Source organism: Schistocerca nitens, chromosome 5 (genome assembly GCF_023898315.1).
Source record: "Schistocerca nitens isolate TAMUIC-IGC-003100 chromosome 5, iqSchNite1.1, whole genome shotgun sequence".
NCBI lineage: Eukaryota > Metazoa > Arthropoda > Insecta > Orthoptera > Acrididae > Schistocerca > Schistocerca nitens.
In genome coordinates, this window is record NC_064618.1 from 582,050,218 (window position 1) to 582,070,280 (window position 20,063).

General features: G+C 40.7%; 1 protein-coding gene across 1 annotated transcript in view; it reads left to right on the forward strand.

The window, feature by feature from the left end:
* The window catches only part of LOC126260591 (integrin alpha-PS5-like), a 563,809-nt gene that overhangs the window by 269,420 nt on the left and 274,326 nt on the right, over positions 1-20,063 (forward strand). The gene's annotated exons all lie outside the window — the stretch shown is intronic.

Consider the following 20,063-nt stretch of genomic DNA (forward strand, 5'->3'; position numbering starts at 1 on the left):
TGTACCATCTTCAGAACAGAATGATATGAAGTGGCAGTATAGACAATGTTGATATAATATTACAGTATACTGGACCCTGGTTACCTGTGCAAATGAATCAATTTGTAAAGGATACAGATACCTTATGGTGGACTGGAAGCTCAGAACAAGCATTTTGGAAACTGAATGACTTGTTGAGTGTTTGAGTAGTGCTGTGGTGAATGTCTTCGACATGTGGCAAAACCAAGGTGAAACCATGTCCAGGCATTGTGGGGTTTGACGGCCAGCCCTCACTACAGATTTCAGATGTCGTAGGCTGGGCAGACTGGTAAAATAGGACAGGTGTCGAACTACAGTGGATCTAATGCTGGGCAGAATACAAGTGTATTTGAACACACAGTGTACCCCTTGGAGTATTCTCCGATGACTTGTTTCTTTTATGATATAATGTAAGATCTCTTAATGAAATATACATACGTAAATGTTCACTTGAAGATGACTAAGCAGCCAAATTTGGTCAGTACTATTGAATAAAATGTTTTGTTTCAAATATATTGACGAATTTAGCAGAATTTTACACATCTGTCTTCAGTAAAACACAATGTTTTTTGATCACAAGACATGTTTCAACAATTGTCTGGTACCTCCTCTAGGCTTGACATTATTTCTTACTTTGTGTTGTTTACATCATAAATTGACAGAACACCATTCTTTGGTAAATTATAGACTTGAAGATCATCATGTTTTATCAATGTAACTTGGCTTTGTATTTACTCATGGAGTAGAACATAAACCACCAGCTACAGTGTTTTTTGGTTTCACAGATAACCTTGTTAATTTTTTGTACCACTTGAAAAAGTCATGAAAGCCTTCTTGTCCTTAATTCTAGCATATACAGATTACTGTTTGTGATTTTTGCAAGAAATTTGTATTCCTTCGTACTAGCTTCTTGCAGTTCTGTGTGGATGTAAATCTGCTTGCAAATGCTACATGATAATATTGTGGGCTGCAGATAATGAAAATCCTTGTTAAAGTCACCACAGAGCCAAATATTAGGGTACTTTGAGTTGTTGAGTGTAGTTTTGGAATTAATATTATGCTAAGGACTGTTTTCTTAGTTTGTATTTGTTATCTGGACACCATATGATAAAACGATAGCCCTATTTGCAATAACTCATTATTCCCATCTGAAAAATTTGGTGCAGTGCTGTGTATGGTCATGTGATTCCACATTGCAGCCAAAATTCCAAGCTGAAATATGACAAAATGCTTGTGAGCAGATCAAATACCAAGCATGGACTTGGTATGTCATTGTAGCTGTGCATATGCAGTAATGCCTGCTTTCTGGTGCTCTCTGGCAGCTGTTCAGACAAACATCTAACAGGTCATGGGGAGATATTGCAAACTGTGGTTTGAGAAGGCTTACTTTTAAATTATATTTCTATTCACACAAGATGAATTGTGTCACATTGAGAAAGTGCAATGGATTTCTTAAATCACAAAGCATTTGACTCTCATTCAAAATTTAACTTTCAGACCCACAAGACCAGCAATTTCTACATTTACACCTGCATCTGCATCTAATTTATGTCATTATTTAAAACTGCTACATTTATGTCTGATATACACTGGTGTCCAAAATTAAAGCAACAAACCACTCTTTCCCTGTCCTGTGTCTAACTCATGATATAATCATAGAAACTTCAAAGAGATGTCCATACAACTGAGTTCTGCATGGAAGATGGTATTCCAGTCAATGAAAAACCTTGGCAATGATGACATCAGGGCACCTGTCAGACGGAGTAATGTTTCCCAGGTAGTCCAAATCCACAATCACTGAGTACAAAGTCATAGTCGATGCTGTATGGCACAACGAAGATGCCTAACAGAGTCTCTATGATGGAGGAACATAGGAAGAGTGGAAGCTGGACAATCATTTAATGTGGATCATTCTGCTGTTTTTTTGGTGTGGCAACAGTTCATAGAGATTGGAATTACATCCCAAAGACCAGAGCAGGGCTGACCACATGTGACATCAGAAAGAGAGGACTGAAATTTGGCTGTAAGGGCATGATGGGACTGCCTTAGTACTGCACAGCAACTGGCATCTGGTCTCACAGGATCCACTGGATGTGTTGTATCGAGGCAAATGATGTACAGAAGGCTTCTGCAGATTGGCCTTTATTGGGACTGGGTTGCCTTCATCATTGGCACTCTCGTCTTTCGATACGGGCTTCCGGCACACTACTCGGTATTTACAGCCTAGCTCTTTGCCCTGTGTCAGGCCACAGGGTACATCTGGCAACACAGCCTTTTGAATTGTGTGCTCTGCTCAGACTCACTCAGTGCCCTTCAAAGTCTACGCGCGCTATACACCGCCCATCCCTTAGTGCAGCGGCTCCAGGAAAACTGTCACTTGCTCACTCTTGGTGGAGCCAGCGTGATTTTTCTGTGGGCTCCTTTTTGGGCATTTTGGTCCACCAGGAAATGAAGCTGCTGACACTACTGCCAAGGCTGTAGTCTGTGTACCTCAGCCCATGATTTCCTATATTCCCTCTGATGATCTCTGTGTTGCCGTCTAGAGGTGGTGTCCCTTTGGCATTGCTAATGGTCCTCCCTTCACGGGAATAAGCTCTGGCATATTAAGCCTCTCCCAGCAGTTTGGATGACCTCGTCTTGGCCCTCCCACCAGGAGGAGAGCATGTTAACTAGGCTGCATATTGGGCACTGCCTTTTTACCCTTGGTCATTTGATGAGTGGTGCTACCCCACCATTTTGTCACATTGTGCCCAAGTTTTAACTGTCTGCCACTTCCTGATGGAATTCCCATTTTTTAACCGTCTATGTTCCCACTTTGGTTTGTCATCTGAGTTATTGGCCGTTTTAGCAAATGACGCGTGGGCTGTCAACTGCTTTTAACTTCTTATCCGCCAATGCAATATGGTGAAGATCATTTAATTTTTAGTTTTGGATCTCCATTTCTGTATGGTGCCTTTTTATCTCTTTTTCCATGTAACTGTTTTTAAATGTTTTCTATTATGTCAGTTGGGACTGACCTATAGTCAGCTTTTAACTCCTCTCTGTCTTTGTGCTCTGTAGTTTTGACTTGGGTGCATATGACCCCAGTTGTTTTTTCACCATAAAGCGAAACAAAACCAAATTTTTTTGCCAGAGACCTGCTGTATGTATACTGTTGACGTGTCTTCACAGAAGGGATTGTCTAGAATGGAACCATCAACATGCTACCTGGGTGGTCAAACAGTGGGCCAATGGTTTTTCACAGATGAGTCTTGGTTTGGTCTGGAGACTGATTCTTGATGGGTTCACATCTGGAGAGAATTTAGGACACATTTTCAGGACCCAATGTGGAAAGAGACCAATATCGAGAAGGGTCCCTAATGGTGTGAGCAGGGATTACATTGACCACTCAAATGCCTCTTCATGAACTTGTACAGTTGAATCGGCAAGGATTAACTGCTTTCAGGTACCATGATGAGATCTTAGGGTTTCATGTGGGGTTGTGGTGAGGTGCTGTGGGCCCAGACTTTGTATTGATGGACGATAATGCTCAACCTCATAGGGCACAAGTGGTTAATATTTTGTTAGAAACAGATGAAATTGCATGCATGATGTGGCTTGCTCACTCTCCGAATTTCAAACTCATAAAGCGAATATGGGATACACTAGGGATATGGGACGCATCATGTCAGCATCAACCAATTGCTCTCCATGGCTTGCGATCAGCTCTGCAGGAAAAACGAGCATTGTTACCTCAGCATGACATTAATAATATTATTTACAGCGTGCTCCATCATTATCAAGCCTGTACTGCTGCCAGAGGATGTCACATCTCATACTGAGCACATTAACCAGTTTTAGGAATGTGTGTATAAATCTGTTAAGATGGAAAAAGCAAATAACATTTTTGTCCACCATTATGCATGTCGCAGTTGTATGTGCTCTGTATTCTTAACATTGTTTCTACTTTACTATCACCTATTTGTACTGTTTTGCAGCAGAATAAAAGCAACTTTGCTATGTTTCTGTCTGTTGCTCTAATTTTGTACAGCAGTGTACATTAAAGTGTAACACACAGGACCAGTATTATATGTGAAAACTTAGCTGTTTTGTAGCTGTACTATGTGATGTGAGCTATGATTGACTGACAAAAGCAAATCACAATCTTGATTTCAGTGCTTTGGAAACTAACGTGATGAGTTTGGTGGAATACGTATTTATACTTTTATAATAAGAAGATATGATGTGTATATGTTGCTGCACGTAGTTTTACAACAAGGAGAGAAGGCATTTTCACTGGGAAAAATGTATTTTCATCCACTAAAATGTGTATTTTTAACTAGGATATCAGGAAAAAAAATTGAGAAGATTTTCTTTATCCAGCCGGCCGGTGTGGCTGAACAGTTCTAGGTGCTTCAGTCTGGAATCGCGTGACCACTGTGGTCCCAGGTTCGAATACTGCCTTGAGCATGGATGTGTGTGATGTCCTTAGGATAGTTAGGTTTAAGTAGTTCTAAGTTCATACAGAGCCATTTGAACCATTTTTTCTTTATCCGCATATACACACTGTGCACCATACGAGGCCACAAACGTGTCTTGGATTTCCAATGGGAGGCTTGTCATCATCTATGCTGGGCCACTGGCAATGGTGTCTCATGGTAAATATGTACTGCTTTAGTTGGTAAGTGAGGCTGTTGTTGTCTTGCCATTCACCGGACTCCCTATTGTTCATGCACGTCCCTGGAGAATATGGTATAGTCCAGAATATGGGTCTTGTAGTGGAGCTTTAACACCCTGTGTGCAGAGTGTCACAAGTGTATAATGCTCAAGGTCTTGGTGCATAAAAGAGTGAGGTGTAACATGTCATAAAACCTCCAATGCCTGGATTTTGGACATGTGCTGTTTTAAATGACGCAAAATGTGTAGGTGGTCTTGCAAGGTCATCTTGATTGTTTATATGTTGACAGAATCACCAGGCATATGCAATATTTTGCTGTAAACTAATTCTGCTGCTGATCCATTCATTTCCAACTTGAAAGTTGTCCGTAAGCTGAGTAGTACCATGGAAAGTGCCAACATCCAAGCTTCATCAAGGCACATTAATGCTGCCTTCATACAATGGTGCCAGTTGCTCAATTGTCCCATTGTTGGCCAGGTAGTAGTTCATAGTCTTGTGGTGGGTGTATTGAAAAAACTTGGCCAGCTGGGTGAACAGGTCTGACTCAAACTGGGATCCACGGTCAATACTGATATGTAGTGAACACCCAGATCTCACCAATCATGTCTGTGTGAAAGTGGAAGCTAATGTTGAAGTTGTGATACTGTCCATCGGTATTTCTTTAGGCCAGTGAGAAATATGATCAATCATGGTCAACAAATACTTCTGTCTGCCTGATGGGAAAGTGGAGCCAACCACATCCAAATGCACATGAGCGAAAAAATGTGTGGTGGTATCTTGGAAATCACCAATTGAGGCATGTACATGTTGAGAGAAATATTGCATCTCTGCCACTTGAGATGGGATCTGACCCAGTTATGGCAATTTTTATGCAGTACAGTCACACGCAGCGCTGTGATGCCACATGGAAGGTTGGTCACAACCTGGATGGCACAACTCATGAATTAAGTTGAAAGCTTCCCTTCTGATTGCTGGCAGCAGAAAAGGACGAGGTCAACCATGCCAGACTTTACAGTACAGACATGTATGTATCTTCCCCTGGATGTCCATGAGCTGCAACTTCAGTGTCTGATACTGGGTCATTGACATACACAATAAGTTTCTTGTCTTCATGAAACACTCGTGCAAGTGTGAAAAAATTCTATTGGAATCAAGACACTGCTGACCTATGACAGACAGTCCGTAATTACACTGTTAATTCCAGATATGTGACTGATGTCTGTTGTGCACTGGGCCACAACTTTGAGATGAATAAATTGTCTGTGTGAGTTGTTGCCACTGTACTACCTGAATGAAAATGTTAAGCACTTGTGGCCCGTATAGATTGTAAAGACTCATCCTTCAACTCATGGGCAAAAATATCTAACGGTGTGGTACACAGCCATGAGCTCACCATAATATGTACTCCATTTCCTTTGTGAAGGCAACTGTTTGTATGAATAATATGCTAGTGGCTACCTGGTGTTGTGAACTGACTGTTGGCAGCATCAATGAGTGTCTGGTTTGCATCCATGACAATAGCTAGCAGTGATTCAAGCTTCAGGCAGGCTAAAAGCACTGTGTCAGCCATGCCCTTTTGTGCAGCCATGAACACAGAGCACATATTATCTGTCCAATGCACATGAGATTTGCTGTTAACATTAGGACCCCACAATGCTGCTGTCAAAGTTTCCTGTAACCCTATTGCCTGGGGAAGATGTCAACTGTAGAAATGTAGTAATTCCTTGACTGTAGTTGGCCCAGGTAGCTGTAGCATTGCTTCTACCTTCTCAGTCAGAGGAAGGGAGCCCACAGCTGATTGATTAAAGTCCCATAACAGTGGTACAGGGTATCTATCAGGAACTGTTTGAGAGTTAAGCACATGATTGTTGCCACTTGGGTGCCAGACTCCACCTTTCTTTGGCAACAAGTGGGATTCCACTGACCACAGGCTTTTAGATGGCTGTATTAGGCCTACTTGTAACATCAGATCAAATTTGGCCTTCACAATTGCTAATCAGTCTGGAGCCAAACATCTAGGCCTGCATGCTAAAGAGGGGCCCATTTGTTGTTTTCATATGGTGCACTGTATCATAGTATCCACCTCAGGGGACTGATTACATGGTCAAATTTGGGTAGTCACTGTGCAACGCAGCGTATTCACCACTGGAAGCCTGCATCAACTTGGCACTGTTGACTGCAACACTACAGTTGAAGCCAGTGATAGCAAGGCCATTGATGCTGATCACAAAGTGGACATTTGCCATGTCAGGTAGTAGCTGGTAGGGCACGAGTAGGTCTGCTCTGATGGTGGCCTGTGTGACATCCATGATGTTGCAGTACCACACGTATGAGCGGCACAGTCCTAGGTTAAGCTCTGACTGTCGAGTGCCACACGTTGCAATTGAAGAGTTGTTAGCAGCCATCAAACAAAAAGCTATTGGTGTCTGACAATGGTGCATAGATGTTCTATGCTGTGTACTCTGGTTCAAGCCAGTATCTACCAGGAATTTTATGACAGAACCTCAATCAGTTACAAACAGGCTCTTGCATGATGTTTGGCTCTCAGTTGCATGTACTACCAACTGCTGGTGACATTTGAGAATGAACGAGGTGGTGAACACTTCTTTGCCTGACTACCAAACTGGCAGTGGAAACAATGTATCTGTGTGTCACTCAACTGAACTGTGGTGCAACTGGCGGACCTACCGCTTGAACATTGTCAGGTTCATCCTCTACTGTTTCCCATGTCATTGGGTGATAAAAGTGTGCCAGCCTGGGTGCAAAACACGAGCAAGTCATGGTCTGCCCAAGCTACTGTTGATGCAGTGGTTGCTTAGTTCTTCAGCACCATGGACTGCACTGACCTGGGTAAATGTGATTGCATCTTGAATGTGATCAGCTAGCTTTGCAACAGTGTCCGGTGACAAGTCTGTCTGTGAGGCGACAATCACCTTGAACTAGTGTTAGTAATTAACTGCTCCATAATATGCAGAGCAAGTCATCCAGTGCTGTATCTGTGTCAACTTTACTGCATAGATGATGCAGGTACTGCAATGGCTTCTTATTACTGATCTCTTCCTTTGTTAGCAATTGCCTAATGCACTAATTTCCTATCACTGATAGCTTCCTTTATGATCACTTGCCTAATGCAATCTTCCTGGGAAGCAGCCACACTTCATGTCAATTCTGTCTTGAGATTAGTGTATAAGTACATATTGGATGGTGTGGTAATGATGTCTTGTACCTCAGTTCTGAATCTGTGGCCCAGCTGACTTACGATAAGGGCGAACTTAGTTGCATTGGCCATTACTCTTGCACAACAGAAACTTGTCTTGTTCCTTAGCTCCAAATCTGTGGTCCAGCTGACTTATGATAAGGCAAACTGAGTTGCATTGGCCATTACTCTTGCACAACAGAAATTTGCCTATGCTTGTGAGAACCAAAGGACAGGATTGTCTTGCAAGAATGGTGACAAGTGGACTGCTAATCTTGAAATGGCATTCTCTTCGATCATAGTGTGATACACAGAGACTCTGACATACCACTGTACCTCTCAGTCATGTTGGGTCACAAGTTGTTGGTTCTTGCAGGGAATTCCTGCACAATCCTTGCTAACTCAGGAAAAGAAGAACAGATTTTGTTGATTTCATCACATAAAGTTATGTGCCACTCTGTAACTCAGGGATAACTTAATTAAAGCATTAGCCTCTTTACAGAATTACAGTTTGAATCAGAAAAGATGTTGGAAAACTTCACAGCACAGTGTCAGAGAGTAGTTGAATAGAAAAACAACAGAGATAAATTTAAATCTAAGAGTAACCATACACATGAAGAAACGAATCACATGCACAATGCAGCACTCTTGGCAGCTATGTGCAGAACTATTTGACCACGATTCACTCTGCTATGCACACAAGATACTGAACACCATTGCACTTAATGGAGGTTGATGCATAGGGCACTGTCGCCTCTTTACAGTCACTATAATAAACTTGGATGTTGATGTTTTTTGTCCAGAGCATTTGTTAGTGACATCTTGGCCACCTGCAGCATCTGTGATCCAGATCCATGCTAGTAGGTGGATCTGCTGTCTCTACATCTCTCTCAGGTAGTGTATGATATATGCAACATAATAATTACAGCCACTATTAATAAACATTTATAGAAATATGGTTTATCCTTCACACTGCTTTTTGCAAACAAAAAGGATGAAGAAGATTAATTAGTGGCTTGACATTGAAATTAATGGTGAGGATAACAAAGTGGTATCTCACAGCTGCTCACCATCCTGGATCAAGAGGCCTTAGACAAAATTTCTGGCTGGTGTGATGAATGGCAGCTTTCTCTAAATGTGGAAATGTAAGTAATTGTGGACAAGTAGAAAAAACGGCCCCATAACATCTGAATACAGTATTAGTTGGGTGCAGCTTGACACAATCACTTTTATTAAATATCTAGGTGCAAAGTTTCAAAGTGATACAAAATGGAATGAGCATGTCAGGCTGTTAGTAGGGAAGGCAAATGCTCAACTTTGTTTTATTGGGAGAATTTTGGGAAAGTGTAGCTCATCAGTAAAAGAAACGGCATATAGGACACTAGTCTGACCCATGCTTGAGTTCTGTTAAGGTATTTGAGACCTGTACTAGGTCAGGTTAAACAAAAACATCAAAGCAATTCAGAGGCATGCAGATAGATTTGTTACCAGTAGGTCCGATGAGCATGCAAGTATTACAGAGATGGTTTGTGAAATCAAATGGGAAGCCTTGGATGAAACACAATGTTATTTCTGCAAGGCACTATTGCACAAACTGAGAGAACCAGCATTTGAGACTGACTGCAGAGTGATTCTACTGCCATCATTGTACACTTTGCATAAGGACCGTGACGATAAAATGCGAGAAATTAGGATTTGTACAGAGGCTGTTAGACATCATATCCTCTCACTTTATTTGTGAATCGAACAGGAAAGGCAATGACTGGTTGAGGTACAAGATACTCTCTTCTAGGCATCATGTGATGGATTTCAGAGTATGTACGTGGATGTAGATCATCTGAGGCCAGCGATCGTCAAGTATTTCAATGATGCTCCAGCATCTGGTCACCTGGGATTCATTGAGTCTAGACTTAATCAGATGCAGGTGTCACTGCCTAGAACTCAACTGATCAATTAAATGCTCTGTGAGCCACTTTACTGGATGCCAATGACGAATGCACATGCTGCAGTTACCTCTGGGGCATGTGGTACCAATCCCAATTGCTGCAGCACCATTCCCAATTGGAATTAACCTCTAGGAGACTTTTCCAAAATCAAGAAATAAGAACTGATGGATAATAGTCTACACTGACCACCCCTACATACTATCCTGTCCCTAGAGAGGTTCTTACTGCCAAAGCTCTGGAAATTGCAAAATTAATTGCATGTGAAGCACTGAGCACCCCATGTCATGGTCTCTCATAGTGGGAATGTTTTCTGTCAAGACTAGTTTCACAGGTAATTTCACTTTGTGACATCACCCAGAGGATGGTAACTGCCCACCATCCACAGATGAATGACCTCACAGAAGGCTTTCATAAGACACTTGTACGTACGCTCTCAATGTAAGTTGATTTTGAGCAGAGACATTGGGGTACAGTACAGTCCGTCATGACATTTGAAAGCAGCAGAGTGTAGCAGGGCACTGCAGGATATGGTCTTCCCATTTCAATGGGAGATACTCAGGATGACTGTGAAACAACTGATCACCAGGACAAAAGAAGGAAGGCAACTATCTCACGTATGGACTCTGGACATCCAGGGGGAAACCAATAGTGCTATAGCACCAAGCACCAGCCAGTGAAATTCAACCCAGAAGAAATGGTGTAGATTTTTGTACTCGTGTGATAAGTAGGACCATCAAAAAAGTTACTGAAGCACTACTTTGGGTCATATCACAGTATCACAGTCTTAGTTGCTTGTCAGATGTCCACATGAAGGTGGTTATGCTACAGGTTGCCAGTCAAATCTGTGCACTAGAAATTTCTTATGTTCATTATTTATCATTTTTAGTAGGTTCTTGATGTGTATTATTATTGTGATGTTTGAATATTCTGGAATATTTGATGTTTGTATAACATGAGCATTCTGTAATATTCAGTATTTGTATGAATAGCTGCACGCTCTGTGGAGGAAGTTTGTTCTGTCCTTGCTGTACATTAGTGCCCATAGTAGACATGCTTTTGGTTATAAGTGTTATACCATATTTGGACTTGATTGCAGATTCAGCATGACAATATTAATAAACCTGGAATGCTTGTTGCCAGGGTCCAATACCTTGGATGTGAAGTTATCTTGGTACTTTCTCTGTCAGTGATGGCAGCATGTGGGATTGTAGAATTTTTCTGAGCATCTTAACATCAACAATGCAGCACATGTCATAGCTTTGCCACCAAAGGATGGACCTGGTGCTCTGTTCTTTCTAACACAGGCTGTAATGACCTTACAAGCAATTCTGCAGAACCTTAGTGAAGAAATGAGGTGGTTTTTTGCTGAAATGTTGTAACTAAGATTGTCAACTAAGATACTCTCAATGAGTGTTACATAGATTTGGTAAGAACAGTCACTGACACCATCCATGTTGCAAGGTCACATGCAAAATGTTGGTCTCGGGCATCCATCTCCACAAAGTATCCTAGGCTGTAGGTCTTCGTGGCAAACGAATCTGCTCCAGTCCGGAATCCCTGAAGCATTACACCAACAACCTGAAAACAGCTTTCACATCCCGCAACTACCCTCCCGACCTGGTACAGAAACAAATAACCAGAGCCACTTCCTCATCCTCTCAAACCCAGAACCTCCCACAGAAGAACCACAAAAGTGCCCCACTTGTGACAGGATACTTTCCGGGACTGGATCAGATTCTGAATGTGGCTCTCCACCAGGGATACGACTTCCTCAAATCCTGCCCTGAAATGAGATCCATCCTTCATGAAATCCTCCCCACTCCACCAAGAGTGTCTTTCCGCCATCCACCTAACCTTCGTAACCTCTTAGTTCATCCCTATGAAATCCCCAAACCACCTTCCCTACCCTCTGGCTCCTACCCTTGTAACCGCCCCCGGTGTAAAACCTGTCCCATGCACCCTCCCACCACCACCTACTCCAGTCCTGTAACACGGAAGGTGTACACGATCAAAGGCAGAGCCACATATGAAAGCACCCACATGATCTACCAACTGACCTGCCTACACTGTGATGCATTCTATGTGGGAATGACCAGCAACAAACTGTCCATTCGCATGAATGGACACAGGCAGACAGTGTTTGTTGGTAATGAGGATCACCCTGTGGCTAAACATGCCTTGGTGCATGGCCAGCACATCCGGGTTATCTGGATACTTCCCACTAACACCAACCTATCCGAACTCCGGAGATGGGAACTTGCTCTTTAATATATCCTCTCTTCCCGTTATCCACCAGGCCTCAATCTCAGCTAATTTCAAGTTGCCGCCACTCATACCTCACCTGTCATTCAACAACATCTTTGCCTCTGCACTTCTGCCTCGACTGACATCTCTGCCCAAACTCTTTGTCTTTAAATATGTCTGCTTGTGTCTGTATATGTGTGGATGGATATGTGTGTGTGTGCGAGTGTATACCCGTCCTTTTTTCCCCCTGAGGTAAGTCTTTCCGCTCCCGGGATTGGAATGACTCCTTACCCTCTCCCTTAAAACCCACATCCTTTCGTCTTTCCCTCTCCTTCCATCTTTCCTGATGAGGCAACAGTTTGTTGCGAAAGCTGAATTTTGTGTGTATGTTTGTGTTTGTTTATGTGTCTATCGACGTGCCAGCGCTTTTGTTTGGTAAGTCACATCATCTTTGTTTTTAGATATACTTATCATACTATGCAACACTCAACTCTCTTGATACAAAATACAAAGCAATTAATTATATTGATTCAGTACTCAAAACTGAATCACATAGCCATGTGGGAGGTGTGATTCTTGATGAATTTATTGTAGCTGAAACCTTTACACAAGCTATTATTAACACAAATTAAATGGGCTTTAGCTTAAAAACTGTCTCATACTTTTTCCTTACTTTCCTCTAAAGCAGAATTCATTAAAAACAAAGTTAAAGAACATTGTTCTTATGACAGTTGCATTGGGACCTAAGGAAATTTGTGTTAAATTCTGAAATTTATTAAAGTTGGGTTTCAGCAATATGGGGTTTTACTGTATTTGACTAGGTTTCTGAAACTTTCTTAGTTGTGCTATAAATTTTATGCCATAGAACTATGCAGTCCAGTCACATTAATGTGACCACCACCTATGTTTGACGTCAGGGTGAAGTAACTGCTCACATACAGTAGGGGGTAGCAGTAGCAGTGGTAGGTAAATAAAGCATGTTAGTGGGATGTGGGAAGCTGTGTACGCATTATTGTAATGTGGTACCAGAGTGATTTATCTGATGTTCAAGAGGACGTGATCATCAGCTTTTGGGTCAAGGGTGGAAGCATTTCCCAAATGTTTACAGACTATTGTGCTTGAAGTATATAATGCATGGCAAAATTGTGCTATCCAAAACCAGTGTTGGCTCAACTGTGGTAGAACATGAGTTTTAGATGACAAAGGTGAATGATGTCTGTGGAGATGTGTGTGGGACAATAGATGTTCAACTATTGAGCAACTGACCACCCAGATGAACCAAGGGCTACCAGCAGTATCTCCAGTGAATGTTGCTGTGTATTGGCCTGCACAGCTGGTGACTGCCTCATGCGCCCTTGCTGATTGTTGTTCATCACCGACAAAGGCTGGAACTTACATACCAGTATCACAACACATATTTATCCTGCTTCTTTCAGATAGTACTGCATTATAGATAACTGCATCATCTGCAAAAGCCTGATTTCATTATTAATATTTTATTCAAGGTCAGTAATGAACATCAAGGATCCCAACACACTTCTCTGGGGCACATATGAAGTTACTTCTATATCTGACTATGACTCTCCGTCACAAATTTCGCTTGATACCCCATATGATCGTATATCTGACAACAGGCATAGGTGTCATAGTGAGTCAAATAGTTTTTGAAAATGAAGAAGTGCAGCATCTACCTGATGGCCTTGATCCAAGGTTTTCAGTACATCATGTGAGAAAATTGCAAGTTAGGTTTCACATGATCAATGGTTTTGAAATCCATGCTGGTTGGCATTTAAATTCAGATTTTAAGAAGTGTTTCCTAAAGTTCTAAGAATCATTAAAACATGCAACAATAACAGCTGGGTAACCAATGGGACAAGGAAATCCTCTGAAACCCTCAAGCACCTCAGCTCAATGAAAAACTACTGTATTAATTCAGCATTTCATAACTATTATCATACATACAGAAAGATCTACAGAAAAGTATTGTCAGTGGCTAAAAGGTACCAAAATGACAAATTTATAGAAAAAGCTAATAATAAAATGAAAGCACCATGTAAAATTACCAAACAGAAGACTAATAGAAAAAAATTAAAGCCAGTAAACATACAGTTTCAACACAATGATACGAAAATAAATGACCCCAAAAACCTAGCAAACTTTTCCAATCAGTATTTCAGCAACATAGCAACCAAACTACAACAGAAGTTCAGCAAAACAAAGCATTTACAAATGCTGAACAAAATACCACACACAATGATGCAGCGAATAACCACAACAGAAGAAGCATGCAATGTTGTGAGTAACCTAAAATGTAAAAATTCTGCAGGCATAGATGAAGTACCTGTGTGCTTACTGAAAGACTGCATAGACAACATCAAAGACCCTGTAGTGCACATCATCAATGAATCCTTCTCCACAGGTTGCTTCCCAGAAATTACTAAAGCATGCAAAAATACTACCTATATATAAGAAAGGTGACCTAAAAATCACAGAAAATGACAGACTAATCTCGTTACTATCATCCTTTTCAAAAATCATAGAGACCATAATGAAAAACAGGCTCATGGGGTACTTAACAAAGTTCAATCTTCTGAGTAAAGAGCAATTTGGTTTATGGGCTGGCAAAAGCACAATACCAGCTTTAGCTCATTTCTCAAATATTATCCTCAAAGCACTAGACAAAGGAGACCACACAACAGGGATCTTCCTTGATTTGACCAAAGCATTTGACAAAGTACACCACACAATTTTGCTAAACAAGCTAAATGCACTAGGAGTAAGAGGAGTAAGAAACATGTAGTTTCATTCATACCTACAAAACAGGGTCCAACAGGTGGAGATCACTCAAACTAACTCCAATCATACCTTTTCATACCTTCCAAACCCAGAATACATCAATATAGGAGTCCCCCAAGGAAGTGTGCAGGGCCCAATCCTCTTTTTAACGTACATCAAAAATTTTCCACAAAGTGTCAAACATGGTGAATCAGTACTGTTTGCTGATGACAAGACAGTAACATCTTAATCAAAGCTGAGTCACCAAGTGTACTCAGTGGAAAAGCTGAGGAAACATTTAAGCATGTATGCCAGTGGAGAGAGACTAATAAATTAACCGTGAATGGGGGGGGGGGGGGGGGGAAACAGTATTAGTTTCCACTTAAACAGCAAACTGAACAGTTCCAAGCTAAAAGTTAATGATAAGCACATAGAATTTGTACCACCAACAAAATTTTTGGGCACGCTTGTTGACTCTCAACTAAATTGCACTGAGCACACTGCATTACTTTGAAAGCAAATAGCTTCAGCATGCTGTGCACTTAGGATAATAAAATTCAGTGTGTAGTAGCTCGTGTACTAGAACTGCACATTTTGTGTATGTCCACTCTGTAATTACTTATGGCATATCCTTATGGGGATCAACAGAGCAGAACAGATAAGCAATATTTAAGTTGCAAAAAAGGGCCATACAAATCATAATGAAAAGTAGCAATAGATCCCATTACCTGTAGTTATTCAAACCTTTTGATATATTGACAGTTCTGTGTGAATACATTTTGCAGACAGTAATATACATAAAAAGCACATTGACCAATTCCTGATAAACAGTTCCATACATGTACATGAAACCAGACACAGACAACTCTTATACATCTATAGGAGAAACAAATCAAAAACTGAAAGTAGCATGTTATATAATGGAATTAAATTGTACAACAATCTTCCACAAGAGATCAAAGACATAAGTGAAATAGATAAATTCAGGAAATCACTAAAAATTATGTCTTGGAAGAGTGTTTTTAAACTCTCAAGGATTACTTGGAATGATGTAAATACATAGATACATGTAAAAATTATCAACCATGTTATTAAGTGGTTTAACAATGTATCTTTATGTTACAATATTCATGAATTCCAATTGTGATAATTATAAATTTGTGTACCTATTGTATATACTTATGTTGACTACATCCATACAGTCCTGACTGTCTATGGATGAATAATAAATAAACAAATAAAAATAAATAAATAAATTGAGGAGGTCATTCCGTTCAAGTTATCTCATTATGTCTGAACTCAGAATATGTCCTAAGATTCTACAACAAATCATTGTCAAGGATATTGGACGGTAGTTTTGAGGATCACTTCTACCACCCTACTTATAGATGGGTGTGGCTTGTGCCTTTTTCCAAAAACTGGACACAGTCTTTTTTGAGGGGTCTACAATAGATTATAGTTAGAAGAGGAGCTAACTCATCTGAAAATTCAGTACAGAATCTGGTAGGAAACCCATTGGACTCTGCAGCTTTATTCAATTGTAATGATTTCTGCAGTTTTCAACACCACTGACAGTAATATTTACTTCAGTTCATCTTTTCACTGGTATGAGAATTAAATTGGGTCAATTCTTCTGTGTTTTCCTTGGCAAATTAACATTTGGTAACTGAGTGGAGCATTTCAGCTTCTTTACTACCCTTGATTTCAGTTCCTGTCTCATCACTAGCGACTGGACACTAACTTTGGTGCCACTAACACCTTTCCACATGACCAGAATTTCTTTGGGTTCTGTGAAAGACCATGTGACAGTATTCTGTTACAGTAGTCATTGTAGGCATCAAGAATTGCCCTCTTAACAGCCAGATGCATTTTATTCAGCGCCTCTCTGTCTGTAGTCATATACTTTGTTTTACACCTATTACACAGTAATCTCTGTTTCTGTATAAGTTTCTTTATAGTACTGTATACAGTGGAGGTTTCCTCCCATTATGAACTGCTCTACTGGGTACATATCCATCCAGTGCATGGTCAACTACTCTTTTAAACTTGATCTGTAGTTCCTCTAGATGCTCCTGCCCTGTGCTGAAAGTTTGAAGTTTGTCGTTGAGATATGACACTACTGATTTTTATCTAGATTACTGAACATATGAATTTTTCTGCTTGTTTTAGTTGTCTTTTGTACTTTGGTAATCATTGTTGCCACAACTATGTCATATTCACTGATATCAGTTTCAGTGTGTACAGTCTCAAAGAGGGCAGGTTTATTTTCTGCCATTCGATCTAATATATTTCTATCATGAGTGGAGTTTCTAACTCTCTGTCCTATATAGTTTTCAGAGAAGGCATTTAGAAATGTTTCACAGGATGTCTTATCATGCTCACCACTAACAAAGCTGCAATTTTGCCAGTTAATTGTTGGATGATCAAAGCCTCCACCAGTGGTTACAGTATGGTTGGGGAACTTATATACAAGTGAACAGAGGTTTCCTCTAAAGTTTTCAGTTACATCAGGAGATGAGTCTGATGGGTGATAGAAGGATCCAATTATCATTTAAAGCCCATCCTTGATACTGAGTCTTACCCAAACAGTCTCATATGCAATTTCAGTTTGTACCTTAGTGGATTTGAGTTTCTCGTCTACTATGGAAAACACACCACCTCCAATTCTTTTCAACCAGCTTTCTGTACCTAGTATTATGTGAGCCTCACTGCTTAACACAAGCACTTAATCTCTAGCACTTCGTTGCAAATGTCTCAGCAGTTTACCATCAGGATTTTAATACTCTCACCTGTGGGAGGCATTTCGTTCAAACTTACACTGATACTTCTGAATTTCTTAAAGCTATCATTATCTGGATGGGATGGAGTGCCACCTGATGGAAAAATCTCTTGTGTGCACAACAAACAGTCAGTTATCTGAGTAGCAACCCCTGGTGTGTAGTGCACACCTGAACCATTTAGCTATACCCTGCAGTTCTCAACCCTAAGGCACAAATCCAGGAAGTCATAGCCTAGCTTGTTACAGAACTTTTGAAGTCTCTGGCTCAGCCCTTCCGTTCAACTCAGAACCAAAGGGCCATGATCAGTTCTGGGGCAATTCTGCAAATTGTGAGCTTTGTTGAAACTCCATGTGCTAGGCTGGTTTTCTCAACCTTCTCTACCAGTCGCTGGAATGATCTAAGAATGACCTCAGAGCCCAGACAGCAGGCATCATTTGTTCCAACATGCAGCACAGTCTGCAGTTGGTTGCACCCTGTTCCATCAATGGCTGCTGGAATAGCCTCTTCAGCATGTTGAATTAGGCCCCCAGGCATACACACTGAATGCACCTGCTGTCCTTTCCTGTCCCTTGCTGACATTTCCATAAGAGGTACAATCATTCACTGTACATCTGAATTGCTGACTGATTAATAAACTCCTACCCTTTTGCATTTGCCTCCTCCTGACACTGAACAAAACAGGTTTCCCCACAACAGGTGAAGTGAGTTCCACTGGGCCAGTTTTAGTTTCAGTGAAAGACAGGGGGATCGGTACAGCACCCTGAGCCCTCCGTGATCCCCGTCAACCCTGTACAGAATGCCTAGATCTACCACTGACAGGGCACTCACAGTCAAGTGGCTGAATAACGGCAGATCCTGTACTGTCTGCGGAGGAGACAGGATCTATGGGAGAGGAGAGTACTTGAGGTGCCTTGTATCACAGATACACAACTCATGGGAGCTCTTCCAACACACCAATTTGCAGCAGCTGCCAATCATTTAAATACAGTCAGGGCGATTTCCAGCTGCTTAAGAATGAAAACCAACACATCACATGTTGGAGAACAGCATTCATAGTGGGGCTGCATTTTGGGTGGTGTGATGTATTACAAGGGAGTCAAAAAATAACTTTAAATTAAGCCCACTGATTATCTTTTAATCTGTTGAGCTAAAAAGTTGCTAATTCCCTATAATAATTGAAGCAAATACACAGAACCAGATTTTTTATTAATGCAACACAAAAACCTGTGGTAGAAACTACTAATTTCCTAAAGCATTTTGAGGTTAATTAGAGATGTTAGCAAACTTGAAAACAGAGTTAATTTGCAATAAATGCTGATAATACATAGGGCTACTCTTGTTTAATGGGAAACTAGATGTAACACAATATACTAGTTAAAAAATCTGATACAGTAACTAAATTACAAATGCTAATTTGCACAGATTGTTCATAGATCTACATCTACATCTATACTCCGCAAGCCACCTGACGGTGTGTGGTGGAGGGTACCTTGAGTACCTCTATCAATTCTCCCTTCTATTCCAGTCTCGTATTGTTTGTGGAAAGAAAGATTGTTGGTATGCCTCTGTCTGGGCTCTAATCTCTCTGATTTTATCCTCATGGTCTCTTTGCAAGATATACGTAGGAGGGAGCAATATACTGCTTGACTCCTCCTTGAAGGTATGTTCTAAAAACTTCAACAAAAGCCCGTACCGAGCTACTGAGAGTCTCTCTTGCAGAGTCTTCCACTGGAGTTTATCTATCATCTCTTTATTGCTTACGCGATTGCTAAATGATTCTGTAATGAAGCGTGCTGCTCTCCATTGGATCTTCTATATCTCTTCTATCAACCCACACCAGTGAGCAGTATTCAAGCAGTGGGTGAACATGTGTACTGTAACCTACTTCCTTTGTGGACTGCATCTCCTTAGGATTCTTCCAATGAATCTCAGTCTGGCATCTGCTTTACCGATGATTAATTTTATATGGTCATTCCATTTTAAATCACTCCTAATGCCTACTCCCAGATAATTTATGGAATTAACTGCTTCCAGTTGCTGACCTGCTATATTGTAGCTAAGTGATGAAGAATCTTTCTTTCTACATATTCGCAGCACATTAAACTTGTCTACATTGAGATCCAATTGTCATTCCCTGTACCATGCGTCATTTCCTGGCAGATCCTCCCAATTATGTAAGGACAATGATAGCTTCCGAAAATTCTCAAAAATGCATGCTTGTTTGTGTTGACATACAACAGAGTTCAGGAGTAATGTATTCTTTGGCAGGACTGTGAACCACAAACACTGATTTGCTACAAAATAAATTACATATCCAAAACACTCATACTGGTAAGTTACAAAAATATAGTTTTGTAAGTATACTAAAACCCTGAAAATAACGTATTTCTCATGTAATTCCACAATGAAACTAGGGAATGATTGTTTTGAATGAGTATAGACCTATC